This window comes from Lepeophtheirus salmonis, chromosome 9 (assembly GCF_016086655.4).
Source record: "Lepeophtheirus salmonis chromosome 9, UVic_Lsal_1.4, whole genome shotgun sequence".
Classification (NCBI taxonomy): Eukaryota; Metazoa; Arthropoda; class Copepoda; order Siphonostomatoida; family Caligidae; genus Lepeophtheirus; species Lepeophtheirus salmonis.
In genome coordinates, this window is record NC_052139.2 from 27,808,087 (window position 1) to 27,823,341 (window position 15,255).

A 15,255-nucleotide genomic window follows, 5' to 3' on the forward strand; every position below is an offset into this window, starting at 1 on the left:
AAATCCACAAATGTTCATAAAAATTTCAAAAATTAAATTTTAAATATTTAATTGGTTGGAAACAAATAGCTATTCACAAAAAATGAAATTTTTGGTTAACATATTTAAAAAATCATATTTCAAATATAAATTTTATTGAAATTTTTTTTTTCTAACATTAAATTTTTTAAAGAGCAAAAAATACATAATATAGGGGGGCTACAGCCCCTCCAGCCTACCCCATGTGTACGCCCCTGGCAAAAGGGATTCTTTTAAATGCCTTTGGTAGACACATTTTTATGTTAATTCAAAATCGGTGTTTAAAACAATCACATAAGATCAAACCGAGTAAGTAAATCGGTTTCGGACCAAGTCTCAACACTAATATACATATGATAGAGGGGGAGGAATAATAAGAATTAAAGAATGATGAATAGGTTTTTACAATTTTTTTTTGTGATTTTCGTGAATTTTATATATTATTTAGATACGTATCATGTAATATTTAAAAAAAAGTTTTTATATGTTTTTTTGACTATAAAATGTAGGTCATTTTACAAGTTTTATCCACATTTTTTTTAAAGACATGATTGAAAATTTTCTTCACGTCCTTACTTTAACTTTTTTTTTTATCATGTATTTTTTTTCCTTTTCTTCAAAGAAAAGATTAAAATACTGTACATATTGTATATGTATATAAATATATTTCTTCATTTCCAGAAGCAGCTTTCTTTTACAGTTAGTTGTATATGAGTTTGACAGTTGATTCTAGTGAGGGATTTCGTGTGTCTATGTAGAGAGACGGGCCCCAAATTTTCCATTTGCATGACTAATTAAAAAAAAACAAAAAAACCTTGATTTTTATGGAATCAAAAAAAGGGAACTCTAAACCATTAGTTGATATGTTTCAAAACTGTATTGTATTCCATATATCACCCTTTACAAGCAAAAAAATAGCCTACACACGCCAACAAATAGATTGGCAGCTCATGGAATCGAATACCTTGTCCATGGCGTACTATACTGCCATGATGGAAGCTTCAAATTTAAAGGAGAGTTGTGGTAGACAGTTTTTTCTTCAAGACAGCCTAAACAGCAATTTACGGGGGGGTGATTTCAGGGCTGGAGAAGGGACGCATGGAGTCAGACCATAATCAGCCATACTGTTGCTCAATAATTTTTGTTCTTCTTGGATGTATGGGGGCTTTAATGGACTTATTAAAGTTATAGGTAGTGGGGATGGAGATGCCAACTGTCTCAGTAGGTTTCTCGGCACTGACATCGGCACCAAGAAGATTGCACACGCGGTGTTTTTTTTTTGTTACTCCAATTTTTACAATTAAAGACATGGTATAAAAATAAAACTTTTGAATTTTGTTTTGAGCTGTCGTTATGTTGCATAATAGAACCTCTTTATTTGACCTCTGTACTATTGATATTTCCCTCCTTTCGGTCCCATCGGAACCAAGATATTTAAAGTGAAACTATTAAAGATCAATGAATAGTATTAAAAAAAAAAAATTTTTTTAATGCATGACGTCTTTATTACCACAAAGAGTGGTTATTCAAGCCTAATACCATGACCGTAGAGAATGGGAACACAAAAATTATAGTAATTTTTGATGGAATCCAGAAAAAACAATCCTAAACCAATTTGTGATATGTTTAAATGCTATAAATAGCTATATTTTTGATTCAATATGTCCTCCTTTACAAGCAATAACAGCCTACACACGCCGGCGATCAGATCGGCAGCTCTTGATAAATAAAGACTGTCCATGGTGTACATGAGGGCATCTTGGAGTGCATCTAAATTTGGATTCAAGGTGCGAAGACATTGTTCTTCATGACGCGCCAAACTACAAAGTTCAGAGGTTGAGGTCAGTGCTGGAGGAGGATCAGTATAAGGCGGAGCAAAATGGGTTAAAAAAACTCAGTAAAAATACCAAAGCCGCAGTTGTACCTGAAATACTCGATATATTCGGATCTGGACGCAAAAAATGGCAAAAGCCCCATCAAGTCAATTTATTGATCTTTAACATGAGTCAATTTGAAAAGAGAACTGAAGGCTAGAATCGATAATAAGACTAACAATAAGTCCAGCTCTGTAGAGTTGAGACTCCGTCCGCTCAATTATGTCCTCTATAACAGTCCTTTAACATTTAACGCTTACTCCTTGATGACGTCACTAAACTTTATTTCTTCTCTGTTTAACCAATTCACGTCTGACGACAGTCATAAGGACCGGTAACAAGGACTAATAGGTCTGGCTCAAAGACTGGAAGAGATCAAATAAATAAGGCCTGACGCAGTACTAGTTCAATCCTTTTGGCGTAAATATAAATTATATTAGTATTGGTTTGACATGGAATGGTTCTTGCAATAGCTAGTGAGGTATAGAGGGAAATACGACATGTTAACAAAGAAGAAGATCAAAATAGTTAATTAATTTCTGCTCTTTAAATTATATAAACATTATTTTTTTATTAGTTGGATGAAATCCGAGTTTTTTAACAGTTTTATCACGTGTGACAAGAAATCCAATATATGTACAATATTAAACATGGAAAGTGATAGGTTTAATTTTATTAACGCTCACTTATATCGCCTTAAATTGTTTCAGCTCAAAGCCTTACCTTTATACGGGTAAAAAATATTTCCCAGCGTATACTGGACACTTAAAAATCAAGCTCCTTTTTTACGAAGTAAAAATAGCTAGAAAAATAAAAACCATATTTTCCCAAAGATTATTTCTGTTTTTATCCCAGTAGTTTAAATGATAATTTATAACTGTCAAAAATGTGTCTATGAAATATTTGGCTTTAAATAGTATCCTTTGCCTTGATCTTCTGTTTTTTATCTTGACGCCCCAGATTTATATTTTTCGGGGAATATCGTCAATTTATACCAAGAAGTTATTCTTGCTAACCTTTTGGTGTGTGTGTCAAATTTATGAAGTTGTTTTATAAAGAAGTTGACAGGTTTTACTCTTAATATTTTCTTAACATTAAGTCTGTTAAGTCAAATAAAGGTTCTAAACTATAGCAAAGTTCTTGTGTATCCACACTTAACCCCGTAAATTGAATAAATAGACTCTCCTTGACTCAAATATGTCTATGAAATATTGTCATGTATGCTGTATATACCAGCATACATGATTGAAACTTACACACATTTGGAAATACAAAACAAAATAGCCCCTGACATTCTTTAATTATATATTTAAGAAAAATCTTTATAAATCTTTTACATAGCCAATGTAAAATTGATTTATTCTATTCGGTCGCCATTGGACTCACAGATGGTTACACACACGCCTTTTGAAAAAAGGTTTGCAAGTATAACGAATAATATTCGGATCCATGGCAATCCACTCCTTGTCAACGGAGGCCTTTATGGCTTCAACGTTTGGGTGACGGATGCTACAGGGCCTCTTTTCGATTTTCAGAAGTAGAAGGAATTGGCATCTGGACTGTATGGTGGCCTATACTCTCGCATCACAGAAAACAATGCTGTTAGCTGAAGAGTTATGAGTAATTTTCGGAGTGTGAGTGGGTCCTATCTTGCTGAAAGACAACGTTGTTATCGGGGAAATTCGCTTGGAGCCAGGAGAGTAATTTGTCCTTGAAAACGTCGATGTACATGGCTCACATGAGCCTGTAACCCTCCTAAGAACTAGATGAGGGAGCAAAAAATGCCGTTGGAGGCATTTTTATTGCCCTCTTTCCTCTTTATTGTCTTGTTGAGGTCTAGCCTCTTTTTAACATTGTAGAAGGTCTCAAGAGTCATTTCCATCAGTGAGATAACCTCTGTTCGAGTTTGTTCCTGATGAAGAAGAGTTGATACCCTAAGCGATTACATTTCTCGTCCAATTTAAAAAAAAAAAAAAAAACCGACATGTCTACCAATACAAATCTATAAAGACCTAATTTCCTTTCATTCAGAAACTCTCAAATCAGTATAGTACAAGCGTATAAGTTTCAAGTTTCCGCCCGATGTAAAGCTTATAAATACATTGGGATTGTCTCCTTTCTTGATTTTTGTTTAAGATTGTTTTTATACTGATGCTGCGTCAAAAAGAAAGGATTCATTCAAGATTATAAATGTAATCAATTTTGAGTAAATTCACTCTACCTTTATTTTGTCTTGACATACCACATAAGTATCTAAATAGAATTGCAAAAATAACCTTGTTTTGAGACACTTTTGCATTAATGATTTTTATAGTTTTAACTTCTTTAGACACTGCAGGTAACAATATCCCCCCTTTAAGCCATCTACTGGTTTTTCAATTTAATTTTTATCATTTCTCATGAGGTCAATATTTTAATGCTCAATTATTTTTTTCTTTTTTCTTCTTTGGATAAAATATCTGCATTTTTGTACATAATAGTGATGTGTCACGAATAAGAACTCACCAGTAAGAGCTCAAGGTTTAAAGTAATAAAAAATTGGCAGGAAAAACTCGGATCCAGCTCATTAATCGTGGATTTCCATCATTTATTAGATGTCAAATATGCTTGGCAGCTCTTTGTCCTTGGCCTAATTGCCGAACGGACATTTTGAGAAATTACCACACTACCGAAAAAAAGAAATAAATATATTTGATAACCTGTGGTCATACCTAGCATTATCCGGAGTAATTAAGTGTCCGATAAAAGACAAACTTTGCTTTAATCCCTTGGTGGATTAATTTATTTTTTAAACTCTTGGTGGTCCACGAAAATCTTGATCACTTTGAATTTCAAACTTTAAAAAGATATTAATTAAGAATAGAATGTCAAAAAAATGAATGCTATAAATAAATGTGTGTCTGAGCTCTCTTAATCATTACCCTTTGCGCGGTGATTATGGCTTCCAGGGGGCGATGGAAGGCCTGGTACCCGCTGCAGATGTAGTCATCTGTCATGGCGTACTTGGGATGGAAGATGTTGGTTTTTAGGGGATCAGTGTTTGGATGACGGGCACTGTAAGTCTTCCCCTCGACATGAACACAAAATGTGTAGTCGAGGGTTTTTGCAATGGAGGATATGGGTTTCTTTCATTTTTGGTGTTCTAAATGGCCTCTCCACTCTCCACAAGGCTCTTTCCGTCTACTTTTTTTATAGTTCTTTTGACAGTCTGGTGTGAAACCCCACGATCTCTTCCATGGGCCCTAATAGACTTCAGGGGATCGTTTTGGGCTTTTTTCATTTAACTCTTTTTGAAAGAACACTTCTTCCTTTCCAACATTTAGGACTTGCTGACGGCGTAGACGGTGGTCTTGGAGGCCTATAACTGGTTTAGATTTACACTTATAATTAAGGTTATAAATCGTTTGCTTTGTTGTATGCATACAAAATAAGTCCAACATTAACATGTTAACCCTGACTTGTTAATGAAGAATAGTTGAGATGAGAACATCTTAGCTTAGCTGACTTGATATTATAATAAAATATGAGTAATCAGCTGTCATAGGATGGAAATAAAGATACATAAATTCCACTCCTTATATATCAAGGAAATGTTGTAGGAATTACATTGATGTTGATCCTCAAGTATAGTCCGAGTCCAACAAGGACTTAAACTTATAATTAAGGCCGTAAATCAAATCAGTATGCATAAAATAAAAATAATAGAATTTATATGGTACCCCTGACAGTAAAAAAAAAGTTTGATCAAAGTACAAATTAGCTCTCAGAACATATTGTTAATTTTGTGTTTAGAGCAGTTTTTAGAGGAAGAAAATGTACGCAAGTTCCTCTCCGTGTCAAGCAAAATAATATGCAGGGACTACTTCGATCTCGACCCTCAATTATACTCTTAGTTTTTTAACTCCTAAAGTGAAGAAACCAAAAATCAACATGGCCACCCATACAATTTGAAAAAGAAAACATCTTTGCTATCACGATGTTTCATGACATTAGCTGCGAAAAGCCTTGAGATGAAGGAACTAAACATAAGTCTCACTCCGTGTCAAGCAAGGATATAAGCAGAAACAACTCCGTTGTCGATCTTCCATTCTACTTTGAGTTATACAAGGACCTACATTTTAAATAATTTTGCAAATCCTAAGTATTGTCAGGGTCTAATAAACGAATGCTAATATTCTAGCTCATACAATTTGATTTGATTTTATATCTTGGATGAAAGCAGATTAGCTGCTATGACGTTATATTTGATCAGCTGTAAGCAGCCGTGATAGGAAGGAAATAAACAAAAATCCCATTCCGTAACTAGCAATAAATTGCCCCATGTAGATCCTTAATTTTACTCCGATTCGAACAAGGCTTACACTTATAACTATCTTTGTGAATTCTAAGGATTGTCATGGTCAAGAAAACGAATATAAACATGATAGCCCATAAAATTACACCAATGTCGATCCTCAATTCTACTCCAAAAATGACTTACACTAATTGCTCATCACCGTTATTCCCTCTCATTTGTAATTGCAATTTGAAGAGGGTTTTTTATTTTTTTACATTCTTAACGTTATTTTGTATTTCTAGAGGAGCGAACATCTAAGTATCAAGGGGGCATATGAGTGTGTGTATACATGGCCCACGGAGAGTAACAATGAAGATTGGACAGGCAAAGTCTGCGGAGAATAAAAAGCAACTCAATGCAGATGCTTACATCGAACTTTTGGATTTTCTACTTCCGTAGAAAAGTTAGGGGACCTCCACATGCGGCTACCCTCTCCAGATACGAACCCCTTGCGCAATTCTATCCAGGTGTCTCTGGAGAAGAGGGCGTGTGCTACTCATCAAAGGAGTGTCCGTCTATAGAGGCTTCCATCAAGAAGAAGTGGACCAAGCTCGAGTTTAACTAAATAGTCAAGGACTGCAAGGGATTTAGGCCTCGTATTGAAGCAATTATTAGAGCTGAGGGCTCACATATTGAATAAAAGTTGTGCCAATCACTATTTTTATATGATTTTGTAACAAATGTCCTCACAGGGAGGGCCTCTCTTTTAAATTTTACTCCTGAAAAAAATCAAAAAAATAATTAATGTGTGCCTCTAGAGTAGATCAACCCGGGATATAAGGAGTGGGATGAGTGTGTATTTCCTTCCTCTGACGGTTACTTACAGCTGATCTAATAAAACGTCATGACATGCTCTGGAGTTTTTGGATATGGCAAAACTTGATTCAAATCCCTCTTGTGCCGCATCACTATTGAGTAAAAGGTAAAAAATAAACATAAATCCGTAATTATTTATGTTAAAGATTTTTTGTAAAAAAATCTTAAACAAAAACAAACAAACTTGAAATATAAAAATGCATTCCCATAATCTATTATTCATTTTAGGAAGTTCGAACTGGTTTACTGCTGGGGGAAAAAATGATTTATCTCTACGGAAGATACATTATTATACATAATTTATCGAGCGTCGCATAATTATCTTGCATTTGTTATTCGTCATTAAATACATAGTTGTTTAATTTAGTGCTTAGATTTGATCCAAGACCGATTTATTTATTTTTTATATCGACTTACCAATCATTTTCAAATCGTGGACCGATATTTTTGGTATCAATGCCCCTCTAAATGTTGTTACCAAAATATGAGATGAATAGTTTTATATGAAGGATTGACCGATAGGTTCATTAAAATCTGCACACTTTGAATTTTAAACTTTAACAAGATACTTACTCCTTCTGGTCGAGTCTAGTGTAAGGTGCAACAGACCCCCTCCCCCCAAAGTAAAAATTATTGCCTTTGCGGTATGATAAAAATGTTTTACCTATGATAAAAACAAACCGTATGAAACATTTTTAAATTGGAATAACTACCGGGCCCACATTAAGCATTTTGAAATGAGAATATTATAGTATATAATCATATTAAAATGACAACAAAGGCCAAACATTTATTTTTGGTTTTTCAAGCATTAGGGTTTCAATATTAGTATGCTCAACTTTGACTAATTTGATGGTATTTGATGTCTTATATATTGTGCAAGAAAGTATAAACGGGTTATATATTTCTTATTACTTAAATTACATTTGTCTCATTTATTTAGTTTATAGACATAAAGCTTGTAGTATTCCTATTTTTTTTTTTACCATTCATGTGTGCCCGGAAAATGTTTACCAAAATTTATGAAACTTCTACAAAGTTATTTGTTATGAGGTAAAACACTTATTGCCATTACGAAATAAAAACATTTTTTTTTAAATCATTTGGGGTTTGATGCACCCATGTATCTAAAGACTTGGAATCCCACTAAAGTGATGCAATTTCTTACACTTGGCTCTCTAAAGCAATTAAAACAATATTTCTTTTGTTATTAAACATGCATTTCTAACTAAACCAAATTAAAACAAGATATTTTCGAGGAAATTCAAGTTAACAATAATAATATTAAACACATAATTCTTGAAAAAAAAAAAAAATAATGAATGTTTAGCGTTGCTTACATGTGGTGAACAAATCTTTACACTTTCGATCTAGGACTTTATCAAGATACATTTCTTCAACAACGTATTATAAGACATACTCAATAAAATAAAAATAACTCATATGATGTCTGGGCAACTCTAAACATCGATGTAGCCCCTCTTGGCAGCAATTATGGCTTCCAGACGGTTGGAAGGCCTTGCACCCATTGTAGTCCTTAGACATGGCATCCCAGAGCTGGTTGACCGTGTCCTTGAGGTTGTACATCTTTTGGGGATCGGTGGTGTATACCTTGGACTCACCCAAAAAGTGAAGTCCAATGGGTTGGCATCCAGTGGGTAAGGGGGCCACATTTTCTTTGACCAGAAATGTAAGCTGTCCAGCAACCACTTCTGACCCTTTGTGGAGGTGTGTGCAGGCACACTGTCTTCTGGAACACAAATTTCATGTCCGGTTAGTTGGTCTGCACCCCCTGATAAAAACTTATCCTCCGTGTGTTTCTTGCCAGTGCCCAAAAGTGTACGTACCGAAATTCGTTAGTTACGTTGGGATGGCATTTTCTCGGCTAACAAGACACTTTGGAAGTTTTGATCTGTTTTTTTTTTCATTTTTTGGTTTTTTCTCGTGTTGGCCGGAACAATTTTACCCCTTTCACAAAAACCTAGATTTATTCTACAAAAAACAATTGCAAAGATTTTTTGCCGCACTTACTAATATAACCATATACTATAATATTCTCATTTCAAAATGTATAAAGTGGGCCCGGTATAATTTATTCGAATTTAAAAATATTTCATACGGTGTGTTTTTATAATAAGTAAATATTTTTATCATAAAATCAAGGCAATATTTTTTACTTGGAGGGGGTAGGGTCTGATGCCCCCTAGTTTAGGGCATTTACCCTAAGGAATAAAAACATCATTTCCATGAAGACCACTCTAAATGAACAATGCCCCAATATGTCCAAATAATACATAAAAAAGACGTGACATGCCTTCAGGAGACGTCTTAAAGCAATCCTGGACGGCAAAGGAGGCTAAATCGAAGATTAGCAGAGATAATATATATTTAGTATCACAAATGGTCTCCTATTATGTTTGTGCATGTTGAGTGGCTACATAAATAGGTATCATTAAAGTTAAAAGTATTGATTGTTCTGATTACAATAGATTGAGAATCTTGATAAAATTAAGTTTGGGAAAATTCGATTACGATATGTTGATGGTTCTGTAAAGCAAACGTGAAATATCCTTCTAGCTTCCTTTTGTGTTGATGGTTCACATTTACCTTCTATACGTAAAATAAATTGATATATTTTTATTAAATGTATAAAGCTGTATAGAAAGACGACCATCAAGGATTTTTCAGTACTCTCTCCTATCCCCCAAACAAACTAAGGGTACAATATCCCAAAAAGACAATAATTGAATATGAATGGTATCATTAAATGTATTAATAATAGATATAAAGATAATAAAAGTTTCCAAAAATGTTACGCAAAAATACTTTATATACCTAAATATTCATAGTTTTTCCTCGTTCCTTTCAAATTATTCAAAGTCATGCAAATTGAGTCTTTTTATCTTTTCTTTATGACGATGAGTATATATGTGTAAAGCTATGATGTCCTGCAACATTCTAACCTTGAAAAAGTTATCAATCCCGTCTTAAAAAATGAAACCCTTTTCGAGATTGAGTGAATTTAGGATAGAACATCTACTTGGAGGAAGGTGAATTTCTTCCTTTTTTCTATTCATTTCTAAGAACTCAGGCCTAATGCGCATTATTGATAAGGAGGGGATGAGTGTAAAGAAAAAAACTTAGTAGAGCAATTAGAGGATACACGATTAATGCGTTCCCTCTTTCTTCTTCTATGTCAATTACAGGGTTGATTGCATCATTCATTTAATGAAATCATCTGAAAATAGTGCTTGCCACAACTTTTATTCAGTATGTGGATCCATCAGCCCTAATAATTGCCCCAATACGAGGTCTAAATCCCTTGTGGACATTGACTATGTAGTCTTACTTGAGTTTGGTCCACTCCTTCTACATGGAAGCCTATAGAAACTGGACTATCCTGTGAGGAGTAATGCACACCCTCTCATACAGACGCCCCTAGATAGAGTAGTACAAGAGATTCGCGTCTAGAGGGCAGATACATATTAAGGTCCTAAAAGTATGAAAAGTTGCGTCTCAGGAAGGCTTGGGTCTTAACAGCGCCTTTTGACAATTTGAAAAGCATTTGGGAAGACAACAGCTTAGCTGTCAAGACATTTGATTAAATTAACTGATAAATCTATAACTTTTTGGGTTTTGCAAGTACGAAAAAAATCTTGGTCGGCTTCTGTTCCTCTTTACAATGCCAATAAATTTTATTAACTACTTTTCTTCCTTTTTTGCATGATTAGTAAAACAGGCTTTTGGAAATTTTCTTAGCGATTATCGATTTGGCAATTTTTTTGACAGGAATAAAATATGGACTCCTCATCTAGACAAATGATATCTCTCATCACTAATAAGTGAAAAACAGAGAGTAACTCTGAGGATTTGTTGGGAAGTTATAAGTGTAAAGTCCTTGTTGAACTCAAAGTAATTCCTAGGGCAAGGGGTGGGCTGGAAGGACAGAAGCCCTCCCCAAATTAGAGATTTTTTTTTTACTAGAAAATTTCATATTTGAAATTTTTGGTAAATAAGTGGATTATTGAAATTTTTTCCCAATCAATTTGATTTTAGGATTTTTTTTTCAAAAAATTTAAATATTTGTGAATATTTTTAGATTTTTGAAACTTTTTCCAAAAAATTTTATATTTTAAAGTTGATTTTTGGATTTCTTTTTTCAAAACATTTAGTTATTAGTAAATATTTTTAGATTTTTGAAACTTTTTTCAAAAAATTTTATATTTTAAAGTTGATTTTTGGATTTTTTTTCAAAAAATTTATTATTTGTGAATAGTTTTAAATTCACAATACTCATTTCGAAGAAATCTAATATTTGAAATTTATTTTTTTTATAAAAAAATTAATTTTTTGTTAATAGACATTTAGTACATTTTAGAATTTTTTTTATAAAAAATTTAATTTTTGTCAATAGACATTTAGTACATTTTAGAATTGTTTTTCGAAAAAATTTAAGTTTTTAAATCTTTTTCCATTCATTTAATTTCGAAATTTAATTTTTAGGTTTTTTTTCCAAATATTTTTAGAAAAATAAAATCCAAAACTATGCTCCCAACCAAATATAATCCTGTGGACGCACCCTGATTCCTGTCTCCCCCCCATAAAAACCCTAATCGTCATTGTCAAGATTACCATGTTGATTTTCAAATCCTAAGGTCATATTCCCTACAACACCAGATTTAGCGGTTACTTGAGAAGAAACTTGTTCCAAGGTCCAAGATCTTATATTTATTAATATGTATCTCGTGAAATTTTAATCAAATACATTAAACTTATCATTAGATATATATATATAATTAATCTAATAATAAGATCGCACTGAATGATTCATTATACGAGTCATAATAATATATACGGTATATATATGTTAATTAGTTATGTGCCTAATATCTAAGAATCCGGATTCAAATATCATCATTTCAATCACTTGTATGAGTCTCATGTTGGTATTCGTTTTGGTTTTTACTAGTCAATCTGCAATCCATAATTATGGTTAATAACTAACGTACTTTCAGGTTTTAAATCTTTCTGAGGGAGTGCGTTTTAATTACTAGGGTTTATTATCAAGTTAAAGAAGTAGTTTTTGTGCACGTTGATGAGGCTCATGAATCTAAAGAAAGAGCTCACTTCAGTTACGTTGTTTGAATAGCAATAACTGGAATGAATGGACTTTTTGTGTGGTTAATATATCTTAAAGATCGAGGTATATCGTTGTTTCTGTGTTATCGATGTGGATTTTATATTCATGGCCTGTCTTCAGATTGCATTTGGTAAAAACAACCGATAAGAAAAGGTTCCACTATCTATGGATTTGTTCTCCTTGATATTGAAGAAAGTTTGTAACTACTAATTAATAAGTAATCATATTCTTACTAATTGAATTATACTCGTAGGTCCGTGTCCAAAAGAATATATATTACTATTGGACCTCGTCAAAAATAGAAAAGGATTGAGTTATGACATTTTTGGAGCAATGGTTGTAGAGATAGGAGGGTCCGTGGATCTGTATCCGAAGTACCCGGGTACCGTATTAGTAAACTTTTATTATTCGAAAAGATTTGATACCCGAATCGGCTTTAAGTACTTGAAGAACTTGAACCGAGCTTTTTTTTCAAAACTGTATCCCATGCGTCCACAGGTGGTGAGCTGAGGGGCTGTATCCCCCCCCCCAATTAAACTTTTTACTAGAAAATGTTTTAATATTTAAAAAAATTAACTTTTTGTGGATTTTGAAATTATTTTTCCTAAAATGTAAATATTGTTTTTAATGTACGCAGCATCTCTATTTTTCTACTAAAAACAGTTTCATAATATACGTCGTTACTTTTATTACATAACGCAACCTTTCGTCCACAAATAAAGAGGAAAATCCCCCTTAATTAGTTTGTATTATTTATAGCAACTAATCTATTATTATTATATAGTTGTTGAAAATAGTTGACAGTTTTAAATGAGCTAATTCTAATTCAACCAATCAAAGTTTAGAATATTAATTTGAAGAAAAGAAGTAGAAAAATCAACAGTGGACAATCAAATGCACTGTACATATTTTTATATTAGCGATTTAACACAATGTCTGTCCTTATTCCAAACGTCGGTATCTCACTGACACAAATTTACGGCGTATTTGGTTGTCACCTGTGGATCTTTCTTTTTATTTTCCTCTATTCATTGTTCTTAATATTGGCTGGTTGGATTCGAATGTATTCTTATTAAGCTATCAAGAATTACAACTATGATAATTTGATAAAAGAATTGTTTCGTTGATTTTGGGCCTTTCTCTGTTTCTTTTGTTATGATAGGTTGCGAGATGGAATAAAAGTAACAACTTGTTCTACAAACTTCAAACGTACTCCAAAGTCTCTACAATCACAATCTTTAGGCACCAATGACTCAATAATACTTATATAAGCTATAAAATATATTATTACATAATAGTTTGTTGGAGTTGGAGTCGGGCATTTTATTTTCAGACTCCGCAGCCCTGATTTGGATCCTATTTTATTAAGGTCCGAACTTTGGTAAATTGTTCATAAAATTGGAAATAAGTAGTCGTTTGATTTTGGTTCCAGATACGGAAGTTTGTGTTACAAAATATTTACGTTAAAGGTTCGAACCTAGCCGGAGATGAGAAAATGTAGATCCATCCTATCTTTAGTAATGGGGCGGGATATGGCAACAGTGAGATTCAAAATAATTTATAATAATATGGCACTCTAAGTAAAGACCTTGGAATATAATTGTGTGGCGATAACATACAAGCAAGGTGGGATAATTGTCTCAATATTCCGACAGTTTGATAAAGGTATCCGTTGATATGAGTACTATAATTAATATTAATTCAAAAAAGTGGGTGTACTCTAACTTTGTATAAAACATCTTGGTATAAGGACAATTCGTATAAACATTTCCATATATTTCCATAAGGAAATCTCGTATATAACCATTTTGTATAAATTTATGAGGAAACGGGGCATAGACTTGATGAATTGTTACTTTATACCCGAATGTTGGTGTGTTTCCAGGTACCGGCAATACTTAAGTAACTACTAAGAGCCCCTCACCCCCCCCCCTTATAATTGACCCCGAATGTTGGGGGTGTTTTCGGGTTCTGCCTGATACCAAAACGGGATACAACTAACCGACAAAATGATGATGGGAGACAAGATCTTACAATTTTAAAGATTTGAAACTATGTCTCAATTTATTATGATTCCTCGAATGAAATAATTAGCATCTGGGCCATTACGCAGTCAGATTCAGTTCTTTCAATGATGATATGAGGTTATCTACATTACGGGCGCCCGCAGGGGGTGACTGAAGGGCAGTATTTTTTCGTCATTCGGTCAAATTAAGCAACAAAGGAAATTTTTTGTTATTCATTTATTTTTCTACAAAAATTTGCTATTAGGAATATTTTTCCAAAAAAGTTTATTTTTTCGGAATTGCTATGAATTTTTGAATTTTTTCTCTAAAAATTTAATTAGTTGTGAAGAGCGGCAAAGTTTTACAAATTGTTTAAATATTTGTAATTTTTTTTAAAAGTTGTGGAATTTTCAATTTTTCTTCTAAAAAATTTCATATTCGAAATTTTTTAACAAGGAAAATAACTATAGATTTTGCCTCTTTTTTTCTAAAAATTTACTTATACTTGAATATCTATAGATTTTTGAATTTTTTTTCCAAGAAATTGAATATTAGAAATTTTTGTGAAAAGCAATAGATTTTTGGATTTTTTTTCTAAAAAATTTGTATCCCGAATGTATGGTTCTGGATTTTTTGCTCATATTGACTTCAAATTATAATCTGATATATTTTCGGGATACAATTAGAGGCAGTGAGGGGCTTCAAGTATCAGGGTGGATTGCATCCCTTTTTGGGACCGGGCGGTACCCAAAAATACTCCCAACATTAGGGGTACGATTGGAAGGTTATAAGGGACTCTTGAGTACTTTCTTTAAGTATCATAGCATGTCGCATCCCGTTTCGGGACCTGGCGAAACCCTATCCCCCCCAACATTTGGGGTACCATTGGGGAATAGTAGTTTCTTCTAGTATCGTTGTGGTTGCATCCCGTTTTGGAACCCTGCGTTACACGAAAACACCCCCGACATAGGGGTACAATTGGGGGGTTGTAAGGGATATTTTAGTAGTTTCTTCAAGTATTGGCAGGGGTTGCATCCCGTTTTGGTACTTTGTGGTACCCGGCAA